Below are 21,949 nucleotides of genomic sequence, written 5' to 3' on the forward strand. Positions count from 1 at the left end.
TATCCCCAAAGACTCTTTCCTTTTTATGTCTCAGAGTAGCATCAACCCCTGAAGGACTGATCCACATTTAATAATCAATAACATGGGAGATACATACCAAAGGGTTGATTTACTTGTATGCACTGAAAAATATCACTTTCATGCAAATCACAAATATTTGAGTCAAAAAGGTTGGTATTGACTCTCAGTGGCCAAATTATGTAGTCATGCAGTGATCATAATAAAAGCCTGTTTTATTAATTTACTGTGAAATATTATAGTGACAAGAAACACAAAATAGAAGGGAGGCAAACTTGGGAATCTGATTTCATGATGAGCATGAAATCAAAATAATGACAAGTAGATAAATTAAATGTTTAATGTTAACAGGCAAGGATATCTGATGTTTTCATCTCATGATAGAGTTGGTCTTTTCACTCAGATTAGAAAAACTTGAGACTTCCTGGCTCCAAATCCAAGATCTAGTCTTGCCAGTGGGACACAAATAACTTGACGTCCAATGACAAGTGTACCCTCTCCATTTCATGATCATTACCATTTCTTCAAATACATGGCCCCTTTTACTTTATTTCCATGGTTGACTGATGCCCCTTCTGTGTGGCACCCTTTATCTTTAAACATGGTAATACTTCTACCAGAAGCCATCTGGCCTGCCCTAAGTCTACTGATCTATAATCTAATATTGATTTTATCATTTATTTCCAAGAAAGACAATTATTTCCTCCATTGTAATATTCCTAGTGGGCTCCTTATTGTACTCCCTTAAAACTTAAAAACACAGACACTAGAAGGAGCTGTCTACAACGATTATATAAACATACATATGCAGTCAAGTGAAAAAAAAAAAAAGAAAACAAACATTTTTCGTTATTCAATGATGGTATTCCTCTTGTGAATTTTGACCTGCAATAAAAGCACATATTTCCTCTAAGTTTTTAGACCAATATATCCAGGAAAACATGCCTTTAATACTTATGAAATTTTAACTTCAAGTCTTTCTAATTATATAGTAAAGGGCAACAGATCCCTCCAGTTAATCTTTGAAACAGAAAAATAAAGAATTTGTTTTTTCTCTGATTTCCCATTATTTTTTCTTGTGTTCTTTATTACCATAATCAAAATATTTGAGTGAAATAGAATTTTTATTTATCGATGACTGTCTTTTGTTAATGTTGAGAAACACTTCTGACCCACTTCCAGAAGAATAAAACTAGACCCTTATCTCACACCATATATGAAAATCAACTGAAAATGGATTAAAGACTTAAACACAAAACCTGAAACTATAAAACTGCTAGAAGAAAACATAGAGGAGAGTTCCATTGGCCTGGGCAATGATTTTTTTTTTTTTAAATATGACTCCAAAGCACGGGCAACAAAAAGAAAAACAGATAAATGAGATTATGAAAAAAAAATAGTTTCTGCACAGCAAAGGAAACAATCAGTAGAGTGAAAGACAACTTATGGAATGGGAGAAAGTAGTTGCAAACCATACATCTGATAAGGCATTGATACCCAAAATATATAAGAAACTCAAACAACTCAACAGAAAGAAAAAAAAAAACTGATTTAAAAATGGGCAAAGGACCAAGAGAGCTATTTCTCAAGAGAAGAAATATAATGGGCAAGAAATATATTTAAAAATTCTTGACATTACTTAACATCAGAGAAATGCAAATTAAAACCGCAATGAGATATCACTTCACAACTCTTTGAACGACTGTTATGAAAAAGACGAAGGATAGCAAGTGCTGTCAAGGATTGGAGAAAAGGTGACCCTTGTACACTGTTGATGGGAATGTAAATTTGTATGGTCATTATGGAAAACAGTAAGGAAGTCCCTCAAGAAATTAAAAATAGAGCTATACTATGATCCAGCAGATCCACTACTGGGTATATATCAAAAGAAATGAAATCAGCATGTTGAAGAGATACTTGCACTTCCATGTTTATTGCACCATTGTTTACAATAGCAAAGATAAGAAATCTACCTAAGCATCCATCAATGGATGAATGAATAAAGAAAATGTGATATATAAATATAACGGAATACTTTTCAATCTTAAAGAGAAGGAAATCTTGTCATTTTTCACAACATGGATGATCCTGGAGATTAAGTGAAATAAACCACACACACAGAAAAATGATTACTGAATTTTCTCACTTATATGTGAAATTTTAAAAAGTTAAACTCATAGAATGATGGTTACCAGGGGCTGGTGTGGGGGTGTAGGGGAAGATTTTGGAAGTACACCAAAGATTTCTGATTGAAGTGCAATGGAAGATTTTGATCGAAGTACAATGTTGGTTAGATAGGAAGAAAAAGTTCAAGAGATCCACTGTAAAACATAGTGATTATAGTTAATAACAACATATTGCATTTTGAAAATCATATTTTTCTCTTCTCACCATTAAAAAAAGATGCTTGTGATGTAATGCACACATTAATTACTAGACTGAGTCATTCAACAATGTATACATATTTCAAAACATCATGTTGTACACAATAAATGCATACAATTTGTATTTGTCAATTAACAAAATAAAATATTTTAAAATTCCTATTCACAGTTAATATGTTTAGGTAATATGAATAGGATACAAGCACCAAAAATAAAATTTTAGTAGAGTTTTCAATTAAAAAAATCCCATTAATCTAGTATAAAAGGATTAACTAGATTGAAATTATTAATATATGCTTTCACCCGCAACAGAATGCCAGAACCACTGCCTTTTGCCTTTAGGGTATCTCTGAAGTACCACTGCTAATCAAAAGCAGTTGAGACTGCCAAGTTCAGCTTCTCTTTCTAGAAAGCCACAAACTCACAAACTCACTCTCCAGTTTGCTGTCTTCTGTCATTGCCCTTCTCCATGACAGTAATATGGTGAATAGTAAGGAGCCAGAAAGAGCAGGAACATATTACCAACAAGGAAGAAATGGCTCACCCAGCTCCAGGGTGCTGAGCTTGCAACCCACTTGTGATATTGGGTTATTTAGAAACTAGAAAGCAAATAACACACGCAAATTGAAACATATATTTCTGCATTGTAATGTTCTCTGCCTTTTTGGTGTTTTCTCCATGTTTTAACTTGTTTTATACTGGCTCTATTGAGAGATTTACATCTTACTTTTTTTCTAAAAAACTACTATTTATCCTTTCATAGCAACTAAACCAAATATCTGAATCTCCTTCTCCAGGAATCTTTAAATCTGCTATATTTTTATTTGTTTCTGTTTTCTAGCATTTATTCTATTTCAAGTGGCATAGACACCTTACTGGCTTTTGCAAAAGTAAATATTTTATCCCCTTTCAAGATGAATTGCAATTTTCTACCAGCCTTGAGTGGTGAGAAAATTTAAAGATGTCCACCTTATAGCATCTAGATTACGAACTGAACCATCAAATTGTTCTGTGCATTTAATAAATTGTGCATTGCCAATGAATATTTCTCTAGTCAAGGTTGGTGTTATAGGAATTTAAGATACAGAAGCTCAGCAATAAAATGTATATATAACCAATGGCCTTGGAAAAGAATTGATTGAATGTGGGTTTAAAGTGAGGTTTAATACAGTCTTATGAGTGTTTTAATGAATTATTAGGTATTTTATTATAACAAAAATTTAACTTATATGCTAAATAGCCAAGGAAAGATATATTTGCTTCAGATTAATATTTCTATATAATGGAATTTAACTCACTTTAAAGAGCTCCTTTTTAAATCACTACCAGCCTGTACATAATAAAGGGGGAAAAACATATTGTGAGTTACAGTTAACTGTTTGAACTGGTAAAATATTCTATTCCTTAATCACGACATAAAACTCCTGATCTATAAGTATTTGTTGCAATCATAGTTGACTTCAGAGGAGTTGTTGATATTAAAAATACTTAATTGTATATGTAAGGTGAATACTTGATATAAAGAAAAGGCAATAAATGTAAAAGAAGCTTCATAGTCCATTTTCATAATTAATATCCGAATACTTTAGTTTTTCCTCTATGTCCTTCCAACTAAAACTGCTCTCAGTATTTCTTTTTTTTTTCTTTTTTTTTTTTTTTTTGAGACAGAGTCTCGCTCTGTGGCCCAGGCTGGAGTGCAGTGGCCGGATCTCAGCTCACTGCAAGCTCCGCCCCCGGGTTCCCGCCATTCTCCTGCCTCAGCCTCCCGAGTAGCTGGGACCACAGGCGCCGCCACCATGCCCGGCTAGTTTTTGTACTTTTAGTAGAGACGGGGTTTCACCGTGTTAGCCAGGATGGTCTCGATCTCCTGACCTCGTGATCCACCCGCCTCGGCCTCCCAAAGTGCTGGGATTACAGGCTTGAGCCACCGCGCCCGGCTGCTCTCAGTATTTCTAACTAAAAATAGAAGACACTGTGTCTTGCCTAAACTTTCTGACTTTTCCTACTGATGAGGCAGTGATGGGACCCTTATTTTTCTCCTGCAGGAATGACAGACTCATTTCCCAGTTGCTGAATTACTGCTGGCAACTTTCAACTGAGTCTGCCTCAAAATTTCTTGAAGCCAGGACTCTCAAACTTTGAAGTGTATTGGGTGAGCTTAAAGCTCAGATGGCTGTTCCCCCAGACTTCTGATTTAGGAAATCTGGGGTGGAGCCCCATATTTTGTCTTTCTAGCAAGCGCCAGGGTAATGCCGATGCTACTGTTCTGGGAAGCACACTTTGGGAACCAGGGTTTTAAGCTGAAGAAAGCTGCTCACCCAAGGTGACACTTCCCATCTGGAGCAGTTCAGATCCACTGTGGGTACATAAGCCAGGCCTCCTTGCCTCAAAAGGATAAAGCGAAAGGACTATCTCAGCTCCAGATCTCCCACTGAAACTGGCTGAGCCTTTTGTTATCATTGTTTGGCATTTCAACAGTTCTCTCTGTCCAATCCTATTTCCATTCTCCCCCTTCTTTATAGGTGTTGATCCTGTGGGTGCAACGAGACCCAAATCAATGTGTTTAAAACATTTATCTAACATTTTAATGGCTGGTCAGCATTTGTAGAAAGCCATCCAAACTTGTGTCTATATTTTGCATTCTCCAATTCTAGGCGGATAAACTTCTCAGCTTCTACTGGCTGTGGAATGCATATACAGAAATGTGTACAGATTCCTAATGTGCTGATCAAAATGAGTCCCACATGGGTGAAACCAGAGTCTCTGTCCAGATAGATTTCTCTCCTGTTCTTCATACTAATATCTTTCCATTTTCTTCCTGCTTCCTATGCCACCATTTCCTGACATACTGTCAGAAGATGACCAGTTCATCTCTAGTTACCTAGTTACACAAAACAGATGCCAAAGTCATTACCCACCTCTTCTTTCCCCTTATTCTCCAAACCTAGCCCAATATCAATTTCTGTTGATTCTACCTAGAAAATCTCTCTCCAATATTTCTACACTCTTCTTTCTAACTGTCCATTTAAACCCTAGTGCAGACAAATAACATTAATCACTTAGATAACATTAAAGCCTTCCTAACTAGACCCAGGTTTTTTTGTTACCACTAATCTAATCTGTACCTTGGCAATGTCTCTAAAAAAATAATCTGATTTTGTTTCTTCCTTTTAATGCATTCCTTTTATCTTCTTCTGCCACAAAATGTGCCCACAGCCTACAGCCACTCTACATATACACAAATTGATCTCTGGATAAAGTTCAAAATTCTCAATTTCAGGCCTGGCGAGGTGGCTCACGCCTGTAATCCCAGCACTTTGAGAGGCTGAGGCAGGTGGATCACTTGAGGTCAGGAGTTCCAGATCAGCCTGACCAATATGGTGAAACCCCCGTCTCTACTAAAAATACAAAATTAGCTGGGCGTGGTGGTGCATACCTGTAATCCCAGCTACGTGGGAGACTGAGGCAGGAGAATTGCTTGAACCTAGGAGGCAGAGGTTGTAGTGAGCCGAGACCGTGACATTGCACTCCAGCCTGGGAAACAAGAGCAAAACTCCATCTCCAAAAAAACAGAAAAAATCTCAACTTAGATTACAATCCTGCTCATGATCCACTCCCTCTTCTATCTCTTATCTCATCTTATATCCCCATATACAATACAATATGCTCCCATTATGCTAAACAACTGGAAGTTTCTGAACCTTTGCAAAGCCACTCATCCAGAAAAATGTCCCTGGGTTACCCAGGCTAAGACAACAAACAATGTTTATGGAAAGACATTTTAAAGTTTTCGTTTCCCATAATAAATTAGATCCTGAGAGGCTGATCATAAAATCCCCAGTTGAGAAACACTGCCATAGATACAATCCTTAAATATAAAAGCAAAGGCAAAGAATTATAGCATTTGGGGGCTGGAATGGACTTTAAATAAAAGCAAGGCCAACTCCCTTGTTTTCCAAATACAGAAAATGTTTTCTCATAGAAGCTAAATGGACTTGTTTGGTGGATAGTAAAGGAGTCAGAACAAGATCAGAATGAGTATGGGTAAAGTTGAAGGAAATCTATAAAATAGCACTCCAGCCTGGGCGACAGAGCGAGACTCCGTCTCAAAAAAAAAAAAAAAAAAAAAAAAAAAAAAAAAAAAAAAGGTGCCTATGGAGGTGTCACCACTAATTTTGAAACTCAATACAAATACACCCAAAGTGTATATGATGGAGAGGGAGACAAACTGGGAGCCCAGAATCCCACACTGATTTCCAAGGTTATCATTTCTTTCAGAAGGCATTGTTGCCACTGTTTCTTTATGGAGGGCAATAGAGACTGAGAATGAGGGGGTTTACATATATCTTCACCTCTTTGAGTGTGCCAGTTGTAACTCTAATAGCTCATGTCTCAGGAAGAAAAGTATTTAATATTATTAACTGGTATACAGATGGGAAGCAAACATTCTCATCCACAACTAAATAAAAAAAATGTCACAAGCAACCTCTAATATTTTCTACTCTATTTTATTATATTCTAAACCATTAAGAAAATGACTGGCTATGATCTGCTTAATTGTTTTCTTAGTCCAATAGTGGGTTGTAAGCAACAGTTTGAAAAATAATGTGTTTGATTTCTCATTATTTGACCTCTGAATTTGTGGTCTTCTTTGTGTTCTTTTGTCCGTAACATCAACGATGTTTTTTAAACAGCACCAATATATTTTGCCTTCTTGGTAAATTGCATTGGTCAATTAAGATTAAGCCATATAGCAGGAAAATCGAATATAATGTTTCTTACACAGCTGAGACTGCCATAACAAAATATCACAAAGGGGGTGGTTTAAACAACAGGTATTTATTTATTTTTTCACAGTTTCTGGAGGCTGGAGTCTGAGATCAGTGTGCCAACATGGTCTGGTTGTGTGAGCCCTCATCCTCGCTGGCAGCTGGCCTCCTTCTCACTGTGTCCTCCCGCGGCAAGGACAGAGCAAGAGGGAGAGAACCTCCTGGTGTCTCCTAATAAGGGCGCTGAGTTCCTCCTGAGCACCCCACTTTCGTGACTGTAACTAAACTTACTCATCTTCTCAAAGCCTCATTTCCAAATACCATTAAACTGGGGGTTAAGGCTTCAACATACGAATTTTAGGGGGAACACAATAGTCCATGGCATAATGTAAACCAACATACTTCCATATGGAAAGGGCCTTCCAGTCCCGGAGGCAAAAAGGAGCTGGGGAAAGTGGAAGTGAAAGGTAGCAAGTAGTGTTTCATCCTCGGAATCAAAATTCGTGGAGAGGTTGTTAGAAATAACCTTTATAAATGGAGGAGAGTTTATTCCTTATTTTCATGTTAAAGTTTATAAAATTTCAAAAACCCTTGGAGAAGCAGCTTGACAACATAAGGTAGCTGCCACAAAGCATTAATGATGACATGATGTGATTAGGCAGAGAACAGATCCTGACATGGTGACCTCTCACACTCCACAGCCAGGGAAAACGTGAAAGAAATTCAAAAGTTTTTACATGACACTCAGTGGGTGTTGGGTAGATAGCTCAAAGTCAGACACTTTGATATCCCAGTGTCACGAATCCTGGCAATAACTGAAGTGTGTATCCTGGGTAATAGAAGGAAATTTTCTTGCACAGACAAAGGATATTGATACACTACACAGAAGATGTAACAAGGACAGAAGCCAAGGCCTGAAAGTAAGCAAGATTGATGACATCTCAACTGGAGGTACCCAGAAGCCAGTAGATAAGAACAACGTAACATTATATATGTTCTCACGGTACTCAAACATCACCCAGAGACAGAAGTAGGAGAAGAGGATGGAGAGTGATATGATTTGGATATTTGTTCCCTCTAAATTCCATGTTGAAATGTGATTCCCAAATGTTTCAGGTGGGGCCTAGTAGGAGGTATTGGATCATGAGGGTGAATCCCTCATGAATGGCTTGGCACCGTCCACTTGGTGCTGAGTGAGTTCTTGCTATATTAGACCCCAGGAGAGCTGCTTGTTGAAAAGAGCTTGGCTCCTCCTCCTTTTCTTTCTTGCTCCTTCTTGTCATGTGCCTGGCTGGCTCGCCTTCACCTTGCACCTTGATTATAAGCTTCCTGAGGCCTTCCCCAAGAGCAGATGGTGGCACCATGCTTCCTGTACAGCCTGCAGAACCATGACCCAAATAAATTTCTTTCCTTTATAAATTAGCCAGTCTCAGGTATAGCAGAGACAAAGTCTCAAGTCCAGGTATTTAGCACAAAGATATTGAGAAAGGCAGAAAGAAATTGTTATTGAACTACAACAGCTGCAATATATTTAATTATCAAGTTTGTAACTTAAAATGTGACACTGTTATACTTCAGTTTCTTTTTCTTTTTCTTATTTATTTATATATTTTTTTTGGTGAGATGGAGTCTCGCTTTGTCACTAAGGTGGAGTGCAGTGGCGTGAACTCAGCTCACTGCAAACTCCGCCTCCCGGGTTCCCGCCATTCTCCTGCCTCAGCCTCCCGAGTAGCTGGAACTACAGGTGCCCGTCACCACACCCGGCTGATATTTTGTATTTCTTAGTAGAGACAGGGTTTCACCATGTTAGCCGGGTTGGTCTCGATCTCCTGACCTTGTGATACGCCCACCTTGGTCTCCCAAAGTGCTGGGACTACAGGCATGAGCCACTGTGCCTGGCCCTGTTTTCGTTATATACTCCCTCTCGATTAAAATATTTTGACCTGTCATTATAATTTAAGAAGTGTATAGGGTGATTTCTCAAAATATAACATGGGTTTTCGTGAGACGCTTGTGTCAAAAACTATGTGATTTTTGTGCTAATATATTTAAAACCAAGTAATTAACTCTTCCTCTTTCTCTAAAGCTGATAATGGACTAATCTATATGCCACATGTCAATATCATAGTTGTTGCACAAAGTTTCACATAGTTATTTATTTATTTGAGGCAGGGTCTAGCTTTGTCACCCAGGCTGGAGGAGTGGCACAATCTTGGCTCACAGCAACCTCTGCCCTCCTGGGCTCATGTGATCCTTCTACCTCAGCCTCCCAAGTTGCTTGGATCACAGGCATGCACCACCATGCCTGGCCTTGTTTGTTTGTTTGTTTGTTTGTTTGTTTGTTTATTTATAGTAGTGACAGGGGTCTTACCATGTTGCCTAGGCTGGTCTTGAACTCCTGAGCTCAAATCCACCTGCCTCAAAGTGCAGGGATGATAGACGTGAGCCACCACACCCAGCCACAGTTCTCATTTATAAAACGAATGTTCTTCGTACTATTTTACATAAATATTACTCTTTTCTTGGAGTCCTCCAAAATATATGAAAAGAAACATGTATAGCAAAGGCTAAGTCTGAGATAAATAGTAATTTCTGGATAAATCTGTAACTAAGAATAGGATAACCTTCATTTGGCCACAGAGAATTGTAATACCATAATACTATAATTGTCATGCTATGCTTAGCTATTTTTAAGTGATTGTTGACTTTTACTGTGTGCCTGCCTACCATATACTCATCACTGAGCTACATAGGCTCTGAGAATACAGACTAAAGTGGGCAAATTTTTGCCCTATCAAAGCTGGTTGCCTAATTCATGAAAGAAAATTAAACATTTACAAGCAACAATGCCAACTGTGGCATGTTTCGTATGTTATAGGAGCAGCGGGGGGAGGGGGTGGTCTGCTGCTGCAAGGGGTCTGCATAGGGGAAGTTGTGAGGGATAAAAGACAGTTTCCCAGGTGGCCTTGGATTGTCCCTGTTCTCCCTCCTTTCTCACTTACAGTTCTCAGGAATATCTGTAGAATGTGCTGCGAATGTAATATCATGAGACAGACGGGGACTGGCAAGCCCTGGTTCCGCTCCAGTGTCCCCCACTAGAAACAGGATGTCCTTCAGGCTCTACAGCTCAATGAGCCCCGTGGCCCAGGACGTAAAACCCAGGGTGGGCTGCTTTCCCGGGCCCCTCAGCTGCGGTCCAAGTGGGGCACGTGCAGGTCACACTCCATCTGTACTGGACAGCTTTCTTGAACCTTGCGGGAGCGGCTTTTGAGTCTTAGGTTTCTGTCGTCTTTGCTGCCTATCTGTAATAATAAACCCACTTCACGGAACTTGCATGGGACTGTTTTGTCTCACCAGACTCTGGCCACTTGGTAACCAGTGCACAGTGAATACGCTTCACAGTAACAACTGGGCTCAATCTTAACTTATACATAGGAATTTTGTGTGTTTTTAAAATATTCCTTTCTTACACTGAAGAGGCCTGACTGAATCTGCTAGAAATATTAGAATGGAGCAAATTGGTGCCACAAAAATATCTGAGATTTAATTTTGAGGTTTTACCTCATGATTTCATATGTTGGGCACTAAAATAAGTCATTTAAACATAACTTTTAAAAGCCAGGCAGTGGTTGCTTATTTTGAGGAAATTGCAATATATACCTATAAATATTATCAGAATTGCTACTGTTGGCTTGGAAGAAAATATCCACAATGATCACATACCAATTCAAATCTTTTTTTACTTCAAAATATTTGGACAGGTCTGAACATGAGGTAACTCGGAAAATCCCTTGGTCATTCAAAAATTGGCTCGTGATGTTGAGGGGATGAGATTACAAATGCATGAAACCCTGACCTAGATTAGACCAATCAGATTCACTCTCTCAAGAATTTTAAGTTCCAACAGATTCCAAGTGCTGAACTCTAAAGAACCTGTAAAATAGGACTGGACCAACCATGGTTACCAGTCAGCTTGGTTGTAAGGCAAGCAGTGAAAGCTCACCTCCAGAAGAGTCAAGTGCTGAGGAAATTAGGATTAAAAGTCAGGTGGAACCAAGAGAGGCGGGGAGAGATTGGGATAATTGGGTTGTGTTGGTTTCTGGGTTGCCTTGATTGCCTTGTTTGGGTGCTCTCAATTTCAGTCCCTTACAGGGCCTGGCTGCACTTCTTGTCCTTGGATTTTATGGGATCCACCAAGATTGCTCCAGGCACTGACTAGGTAATTATGAATGACTTTTGTTACATCCAAGCAAACGATTAACGTTTGTACTACAAAAAAAAAAAAAAAAAAAAAAAAAAAAGAGAAGGCAGCCTAAGACCAAGCAAGAAAAGGCAAAACGTTGTGTAGCACAATATATACATCTTATCACAGTGCTTGTTTACTTCTGGACTCCATTGAATGAAAAACAATAGAATATAAATCAATTCATATGCTGCCTTCATATTCCCCTGGGGTACACAGTAGCACTAAAATCATATGTAATTTAGCTGAGTGAGATGGCTCCATAGTTTCATCCATGATATTCAGTTGAGAGAAAAAGTTATTCATTTTATCATTTCAATGTTTACTCTTTTCTGAAATAGATTAATTTAAATTGCTCAGGGTGATCTTGGAATATCATTTGACATGATGATTTTTTTCCAGTCTGCAAGAAAGTTTAAAACAACAGTAGTTGCTAGCCATTTATTTCCAAATGCCCAAATGTATTGGAAGTCAGATTGAATTTTTTGATAATTATCCAGATGTTGAACATATGTAGAGTAAACGTTAAAAATAGAATAAGCGACTGCCACTCAATAAGTCATAGGTTAGGGCAGCATTTGGAATAGAAAAATCTTTGAAGAGCCAAAGGTGTCCTTAATGACATCAATGACATTTTTCCATTGAATGGCTTCCCTCACCATCTTATTCTATTATGCAGTAACTTTATAGAGGCTCTACTTGCCAGTGGCCCCCTCTAAATTCCTTTTCTTATTAACTTTTCAGAAATTCTTTCACACAAAAGGGATTGACAGTTGCTCACTGTAAGCTCTCCCAGGAGAACTGTCATTTTAAGCCTTTAATTAAACAGAGCAATCTTTTACTTTAGGATTTTACAAAACGTAGTCAATAGAAAAGGGAACGTTCGAGGAACAAAGAAGTTTCCTTGAATCTCTTACATCATACCAGGTAGGTGACTGTTCTATCCATTCTCCCTAGCAAATCAGGCCTTGCTTGGCAAAAGAAGTATTAAATAGAGATAATTCCAATACTTATTCAGTCTTATCTTCATAATCATTATCATTGCTATTCTCCTTCATGAATCATCTTTTTTTCTTTGAAATCTTACATATTTTCCCCCAACCAGAAGAAAACAGAAAAGTAAAATGAACTCAAAGAAGCATTAAACATATTCTATCAAGGAGATATGTTAGCAGCAGCAACTTTTATGAACACATGTAAAATAAAATAATTATACAAACAAGAATGTACATACACTTATTCAAACATTCTCTGCAAGTTTTGATGAAAGTTGAAATAGACAAGTGCTTAAGGCAAATAATGTTGGCAGAATGCTAAAGTGGTGAATAGATCGCCTCTGCCACATCAAGATAGACTGCCTATCTATGGGATCTCATTGAGGGTAGAACCACAGATGGACTCTAGTCCATGATTAAGTTAGGAGAGGACCTGGTGCTCCCTAAACTAAGGCAGTAGAAATGGTAGGTCATGCCATTAGTTAATACACCAAATAGCTGCAGCCATAAGAGTCAGACTCCTGACCATGACAGGGAGAGGATCAACGCTTCTTAATCATGCATCTTAAAAATCACACAGCATTAAGAGCTGAGATCTCTCTCCCAAGTCAGATACCTGTCCTAGCCAAGGTGCAATGGACAACACCAAACCCCGCATCTGCTGCTTCTATTACTTTGTGAATCTTCTCTGAAGAATTCTTCCTACCATAAGATGAGCATGTATGAGGTCTGGCAATTTGCCTTTGTTTTTATGAAAATACAAAAATATAACATGCAATGAAATAATTTAATAGATGTATACCTATATTGATATATCAAATACTTACTATTCATTAATCTTTCAACAAATAATTTTTGAGACTAAGTCTGTGCCAGAAACTGTATGTACAACATAAACACAGCATTGGGATATAAGATAAAGGTCAAGACTGGGCTTTGAAATTAGGATTACCGAGTTAGAATTCCAGTGTTGCTTGTGATTAGTAGTGTGAGGTGAGCAAGTTCTACTCTCTGACTCACATTTTTTGTTCCATAAAATAATAGTTACATTTGCGAGCTTGTCATGGGGATTAATGAAAACGTATGAATAGTACTTAATATAAATACGACAACTATAAAATTCCACTTTGGTCAATATATTATCACACTTTTCTTTGAAAAAGAATCCTGATAATGAGGACACATAAATGAATTCTTAATTTCAAAAATGCAAATGATTAAGCAATAAGTTAGAAGAATATTAGAACCAGATTTAAAAAAAACAAACTTCTTAGTAAAACACGGGGGTGTCCCTTATTAAAATAGTCTGTGTAAGCATGGATGCATAAAACTTACACACTATCTGTAAATATCTTCGTCCAAAATTCACACTGATAATCATTAATTATTAGGCCATTTATCAGTGGGAAAAAATATCAGTTCTCAGTGACTAAAAACAAAATAGAGGGAAAAAAAAGGCTTCTCAAGAAATCTCCTCCCATCCAATTTCATAGAACACATCTAAATAAGTCAGCTGTGTAGGTGGGTTGCTAGGGAATGCTGTAGTTTAAAGTACTTATATGATAGCTTTGAAAACATGAGTCCATGTGGAAATTAAATTGTAAGAATTAAGTGGTCATGTCCAGTCACAAGCATCCATTTTGAAGACATTACATAATGTCACAGACTGTACGGAATATCCCACTGGTAAGCTGTAATAACCAGGTGATTTCTGCGTGATAGAGACACCCAGGATAAGGCTGAGAGCATGTTATTAATAGAATAGCCTTTACCGTATCTTGCTGTAGATGCTGTTTAAAGTTCCTTTAATTTAAGCAAATAAGCCAAAAGCTTCTAGTTCAGAGCTCTGAACACAAGGATTACACCAGGGATGTTATGTAATAAGTTAACTAAACTGGTTTGTTCCTGAGGATTTTATTCCTTTTCCTATATATTCCTAAGGAATTTACTTCTCTCCCCATACCCCACCCTCAGTAATGGAATAGAATAAAGTGGCTTTGAAGTATATGCAAGGGAAAGCATAAGAAAAAAATGCATTTTTAAGGAAAAAAAAATGAATTACGCTGGTTTCCTATTTTATGAGTTGAACTTACTCCAGAAACAAGACAAATACTTTCCTAGTATGCTCTTTGGGGAAGAAATTTAAAAATTTGAATAAATAGAATACATCATCCTCAACTAAGTACTAAATGTAGAATACATGAATGAAGGAATGAATGTTTCCCAAGTATTAGATGCTTTAAATACATGATTCTATTTCATATCCATCATAATTCCATTTTAAAGAGAATGAAGCTGATACGCAATGACTCTGACTCCAGAAAGCAGAGGTGAGGTGCCAGAATTCTAAACAGAGCCATATCCTCTAATCAATCATCTTTTCAATGGCTGTAGGTTGAAATGAAGGACAATTGAGGAGATACATAAAACACATTAATGCAATCTAATCATGAAGAAGATTACTAAAACATATTGCCTGTTACTGAGACAGAGTAAAGAAAAATGATCCAGTAAGCAGCTTCTAACTTGACTGGTGAAAAACAGAACAGGATGGAAATAATTGAACTTCTATATGAACCTCCATAAGCTGTACTTGTAAAGGTATTAGGTATTACTTTTAAAAACAATGAGTTTCACCTTGAGGCATTGTCATCTATTCTGCTTCCCTCCTTAGCTGAAGATAGTTAAATAAGTTACTTTTTCCTATATTAAAATAAATTTTGTAAAAAGGAAAAATTTTTAAATTAAAATCTATAATAATGAATGAATTGTACTGTGCTTCTGTAGTTTTACCATCACTTCCAGTGTATACAACTAAATTGCCTGAAGATGGGAAAGATTCACTCCAGGGAAGCGTTCAGTATTGGCTAAAGAAACATACCACGTTTTCATGTTTCTTTGACCGTTGTTGATTTCACCACTTGTTTCGAAAATTTGTTTCAAAGCCCTTGGAAATCCCGACTTCTCAGTTTCTTTCTTGAATTCGATGGGACTGCAGAATAATTTAAGCTTTTCATCTGAGTTAGAATCTGTATTTCTGTAGTTCATCAACCTCATCTGTCACGTATATGTCACTGAAATGAGAAAAACCTTAGAAGGCAGAAAAAAATTAAAAACAAATTAATGTGGGAAGATGATATAAATCAAGTGGTGAAGCCAAGAGTGAATTATCAAAAGATCTTTCATCAGAAGTGAATACATTTTCCTTTCTCTCAAGAGGAACCCATTATGTGTTTTTGTTTGCACTATTGTACTTCAAGTGGCATATTAAAGGAATAGATTTATTAGGATTTAGAATGTGTTTTACTCTGATAGGAAAGAATAGTGGTCCTTTAAATTTCATTTGAAAAGACTTAAACCTTGAAAGTCGACATAGGCCCTGGCTAGTAATGAATGCTATGAAAAACAAATACTGTTTATAACTTAAAATACATGACTGAATCATCCCCCATAAGAAAAGAAAATATCACAACAAGACCAGCTTAGAATTAACATTATTTAGTCTATCTAAAATCCTTATAGTTTATTCAGTCAAATATGACAGTTTGACATTTTTTAGCAAACGCATACTCTGTTTACTGAGAGGGAAAAGAAACAATTAAAACAAGGATTGCTTACATGTTCTAAGCTTGTTTTCCCTCCGAGTTAAACTAACTGGCTTTACCAATGGGTTTTGAAAGACACATCTATATCAAACAGAAATCTCAATAAGGGGTTTGGAATTGCCAGGCAATGAGGGAAGATAAAGATAGATAGAAATTCAACTATAAAGAAAAATTTGTTTTTTAGTAGCTCGCCAATCACTACATCTGTTTTTTTTTTTAATCAGAGAAACATAAATTGCAATATTGTAAGTTTTTTTGGAAGAGAGAGAGAGAGACAGAGAGACAGAGAGAGAGAGAGAGTGTGTGTGTGTGTGTGTGTGTGAGAGAGAGAGAGAGACAGAGAGACAGAGAGACAGAGAGTGTGTGTGTGTGTGTGTGAGAGAGAGAGAGACAGAGAGACGAGAGAGAGAGAAGAGAGGATGAGAGAGACGGACTTGTTAGGAAAGCAATGTCTGGGCATTTACCTTGGCCTAAGATGCTAATCAGTGGTGTGATTTGGGGAAGGGAACTGTTGTAATAGTAATAACGTTCTGATCCTGAGATCTGCAAATGTCTGTGACAACAGGCAGAAAGGGATTTTTTCTTTTATAGACAGGAATAAGTCAGGCTAGTAACAACCAGGCTTGGAAAAATGGGACAAGGGGGACCTGGTGAGATCAGAGGGGTCAGCCTCTTCGTGGCGGGGGTGAGTCCTAAATGAGCAGTTGTATGCTGGCTCAGGCAGAAGGTGCTTCAAACCAGGTTCGAGGAAGAGGGAAGGAGAGAAATGTCACACATTTGGGTAGGGAGAATGTTGTTCTGATTAACCAGTTGTAACAAGTAGTTCAGCTGATCATTTATGAGTGTCTGGCCTGGTCATAGGTAAACAAGGGGGCATCCATGAGTTGTATCTAAGATAAGTGGGGGAAGTGGAGTTCTTTGCGGTGGACTATTTTCTGGAACACAAAGGATGGGGGGATTTCTTTAATGTTCACTCCTTTCCAGGACTGAGTTAGGGTGAAATTCAACATTGTCAGTCTTGATGTCACTCCCAGCTCTGAGCCTTTTTTTTCTTGCTCTTACCCTAAACAAGAAAGGTTCTTTCTTTTCCTCTCTTGTCACAAAGATCCTGGAAGAACCAGGTCACTGCATTGAAGTATTAGGGCAAGGGTTGGGGAGGAAGAATCACATGGGAAAGTCTTTAAAGAGGAAAGAAACCACCTGGGACAACATCATCTGAGCTGAGAATGGTCTCTTAGGAATAGCTAAAATCAGATCGTAAAGTCTCCTCAGCTAATTGGAAGGTCACGGCTGGATTCTGCGGTTCGTTTCCAAAGCTCTGAGCGTAAGCAGGGCACCCTCTGGATGGGCTGGAACAGGAGAAAGTAGCATACAAGGTGGTGAGTGTACGTCTGAAGCTCTTCCAGACAGATGTTGGCAACTGTGTCTGGCCTGAACAAGAACATAAAGGGTATATCTTACAGCAGATCTCATCAGAGTGAGAAAGTGACAGTATACACCAGTGATTCCATCGTGCCCCATAGGGTCAGGGTGAGGACAACGTGAAATTAAGTGGGTAGTGATTTTTTCCCTCCTGGGAAATGGTGTATAAATCTGAACTGCATGAAGTTCATATATTTTTGGACTATGTCTCATTTTCTTAAATCAAAAATGCTACTTATCACCTTCGTGACTTGTAAGTTTCTCCTGTGAAATCATAGGACAATAATAACTTGAGAAAAAAAGTTCTTCCCAACAGGGCACCATGGATTGTTACTGTTATACATGCTACTACCATCAAAAGCAGTGAAGATACACCATACATTCTATAATTAATTCCGTAACAGTGAAAAAAATTTAGTTCTGCTCATCACTGACAAAATGCCAATAACTCTCATTTAAATTTACTGTTTAGGAGCAGTCAGATCTTTTATCACTATTGTGATAAATTAGAAGTGGGAATGAAGCCTGTGTTTTCTGTAATTAAGTAGTAATAATGCCATTTCTGACATACTTTGTCTCTGTCATCAAAGTAATATGATTTGCTTCTTAATTACATTTCTGGTGAAAGTGAAATAACAAAGAACACCACCAGTGAATTCATCTCCTTATAATACATGTTACAGTGAGACTTGGTTAATGCTAAAGAGGTAGCAAGGAAAGAGGCTTGGCAAACCAGATTAGATTTTCTCTTCCTCTTACTTGTCCTAGTATACAGGATGTTATTATTCTGCATTCCATAAATTACATGTAATTGCATTTTAGTGTCATCTCCATTTCTCATAATGTTGAAATGTTCATTGTAGCTTACCAGGAAGCCTTAAATGTGGGTGCATGGGAAGTGGGATGAACAAAATGATGCCAATCTTGATTTCTATATGCTATTATCAAAGCTCCATTTAACCACTCTTCTAGAGGTGGGGCAGTCACACCTGAATTACACCATCGACTAATGGAGACCACCTAGAGAGACTCCAAAAGACTTATGGGCAGTAATTTTTAGAGCTATTCCATTATGCTTTAGGCAGCAATATTCACAAGACCCATCTTAGCATTTGGTGAATGATTCTGAATCTGAAGCTTTATTTTCCCCCTTCTCACCTAATCATAGCAGGTAAGTTCTGTCACCCCCCAGGTCTCCTCTAAAAGCTGGCGCATCTTTGTACTGCTTATAGCTTTGTCTCAAGCAACAAGTCCCAGCAACTAGAAAAAGATCCTTTTCCTCCTCCACATTCCCAATTTGGAAGAGCCAGCTGAGAGCAATATGGTGGAGTAGGCTGACCTCAGCTGACACTCCGCAAACATTTGCTTAGCACTGTGCTAGATGTGAATAGAAATAAAGATAAATAAAAATAGGGCCCAAGCCCTTCAGAAGCTGGCAAAGTATTAATTCACTTGGGAAGATTCTGATAAGTTTATTCACACTAAACTGTTATTAGCTGACAAGTGTTAGTTCCGTTAGGTGTTATTACAACAGGTTCCTTAGCAACCCAGTTTCTCCTTGTGTGGTTGGTAGGAAGCAGGGGGAGAAGCTGAGGTACTAGGGTATTGCTGTGTGGGAACAGCTTTAGAAGAAATCTGTCAGAGAATTATAAAGTTGCCCAACTGAAGCTCCAGAGAATCACCTGCCAACCTATTTCATCCTGGGGCTTTTACAGAATGGGCTCCCAGGAATGTCCCTTAACAGATTTGCTGCCAACCAAGAAAGCAAGTGTGCAGAGCTGACCTTGGAGCCAGGAGCTTCAGGAAGCTCATTTTCTCATTAAGAATTGTCTTCCCTTTAAAAGCACCATAATGTAGCTTGAAAAACTGCCTTCCTTTAAGAGCTTGTTTCATAGCCTGATATTTTGTGGAGTAATGGCTACAGAATTTAGGTTCAATTCACAGTGATCCTAAAGGGCATCACTGTATCAAATGTTTAGAATGTTAGGAATTTTAGGCTAGAAATCAAGTGGTCTGAGTGAATTTCACATTTCAATGAGTGTATAAATGAGATGTGCCCTGAAGAAAGATTTGGGGTCGGTGGGTAGACAAATCTTAGCCTTTTTACAGGAAATGTCTGTATCTATTTCTATCTATCTAGCGATAGATATTTGTACATATAGCATATGTGTGTATACATACATAATTTCTTATATTTAATTTGTGATTATATAACAATGAACAATTGAAAATCAGGGACCAGCCTACTTACACAAAAAAATTATATATTACTTTTATTAATTCTATAATCATCAAACAGTAAAAATGAAAACTAGGGCTCAGAGTACTTACAGAAATCTTCCTGCAGAAAATTATGGTGACTTCTACTATCATTTAGACAGGATTTTAGTAAGTTCAGGTTTAAAATATATGAGGCGTGCTTTGAAGATCAAGGCCTGGGCCCGTTGGCTTAGAATAAGGTTCATCTGCAAACATAGCGATTCAGTAAACTGTCACTAGCCAAGGATGGCTCTTGCCTTCATCTGCCTGAGCATCAGGAGAAAATTTATTTAAGGAGAAAGAAAACAAGAGCAAGGAGCATTCTGTGGCTTGTATGTCTTGTAACTTGAGATGACATTTTCTGCATACTTTCTACTATATGATATCCAGTAGAAGATATGGGATGCCCAGATCTCAGTGGCTCAAATCGCAAGCAAAAGGCAGTAATTGGATGTCCACACTGTCCATCATCTCAAGGACAACAGAGACAGATGGGCCACCTCAGGTGCAGAAGCCAGATATGGTGAAGGGACTTGAGAGACTATGAATCATTCTTTACTGAGGAGGGGTGGGGTGGGGTGAGCAGTGAGGATGAGATTGGCAGGTATTTCCCATTCTGCTTGCAGTCTTTTTCACTGTGGGATTAGCAATGGGCATGGACCATATCTGAATGTTAGTAATTTACAGGATAAAATAAAGGGATGCTAGGAAACTCTTCTGACATTCTGTCTCCTGAAGTTCTGAAGATGTCACTCACAGTCTTAAAAAGAGAAAATATTATCAATCAGAGCCTGATGAGAAGAAATGAGAGTCCCGGACCTTAACTAACAAGTTCCATGGAACAATAGTATATGTAAAAATAAATAACACGCGATAGGCACTCAAGAAATGTTTTCACTGATAATAATAATAGACAACATTTTGGTGGGAACTTACATGTGTCAAACACTTGGCTAAACAATATCCTCATGTGGTTCAAGCTCTGAAACTTATTTTTTTCCAAAACTCATTTGGCAACAAAACCTGACTCTACCTGAATTTGTGTAATGCCAGAACTTGACCTGAACTGCTGTGCAGCTATTTCTGGTGTTTATTTATTCAACTTAGTGGAAATATTTCTACATTTCCGTGTAGAATTTTTGATGTGTTTGACTATGAGATGTTTCCCAAACTCTATTATGAGGTATTGTTTAATATATAATATATACTCCATATAATCTTTTCTTAAAAAATAAAAATTTCTTATTCTAGGGTACATCTGGTCTCAGAGGGTTTAGACAAGGGTTGTAGAGCCTGAGTCTTTTCAACATCCTTTGATTCAGCAATATAAATTATCTTTATTTTGTGGCTGGGAGACTGAAGCACAGAGATGTTAAATAGTTTCTCTAAGGTCACACAGTTGATACTGGTTGAAGATACAACTTGATTATAGTCAGTTTACCACTAAGGTTATGGTCTTAAGTCACTACTCTGTACTGCTTCTTGTATGGATAATGACACATAATACAGAAACAATCAAGTTAACTAGTAAGGTAATGGAAATGCCTACAAATAGCAGTAAGAAAATACAGTATTATGAACAAGGAAATATAGTTCCTGTCAGATATTTAACAACCAATCTAATATGTTGACTAAGAACTATAGGCACAAAAAAGCAATATTGGATAGAAAAGGAAAGGGGCGAAGTGTACCTTATCAGTGGCAGGGCTTGGGAAATTCAGGATGTCAAACAAGAAACAATACCAAAGACCTATCTTTGGAATCTTTGTGTTAGAGCCTGGGAAAACCCCAAAGTAGCCACTAGGACAGGGATCATGGCATTGGAAGTAGGAGAGCCACAGTCCTTGTGGGTCTCAAGAGAGATTTGAGAATCTCTGCTTGCTCTGTGCCCTTCACTTAGAAGGGGATCTTCCACTTGAGGAGCCCATCACATTGGGAGTATATGGGTCACAACCAGTTTGCTACTGGGTGCCCTTCCTCTTATTTTCTTCTGACTGGTAAACACAGTTTGTGTTAAGGAGCACTGTCAATGTAGAATGCTCCTCATGCCTTGCATATAAATATCATAATCTGTGAAGGCTGATACAGAGGTGACTGGGAGAAATAGAGAGAGGAAGAGCTTGTATATTATCTATATTTCATAGATAATATAAGACTGTACATAAAAAACCCCATAGACTCTGACCAAAGTCTCCTAGAACTGATAAACAACTTCAGCAAAGTTTGGGGATACAAAATCAATTTGCAAAAGTCA

The sequence above is a fragment of the Theropithecus gelada genome, chromosome 2 (genome assembly GCF_003255815.1).
Source record: "Theropithecus gelada isolate Dixy chromosome 2, Tgel_1.0, whole genome shotgun sequence".
In the NCBI taxonomy this organism is placed as follows: Eukaryota; Metazoa; Chordata; class Mammalia; order Primates; family Cercopithecidae; genus Theropithecus; species Theropithecus gelada.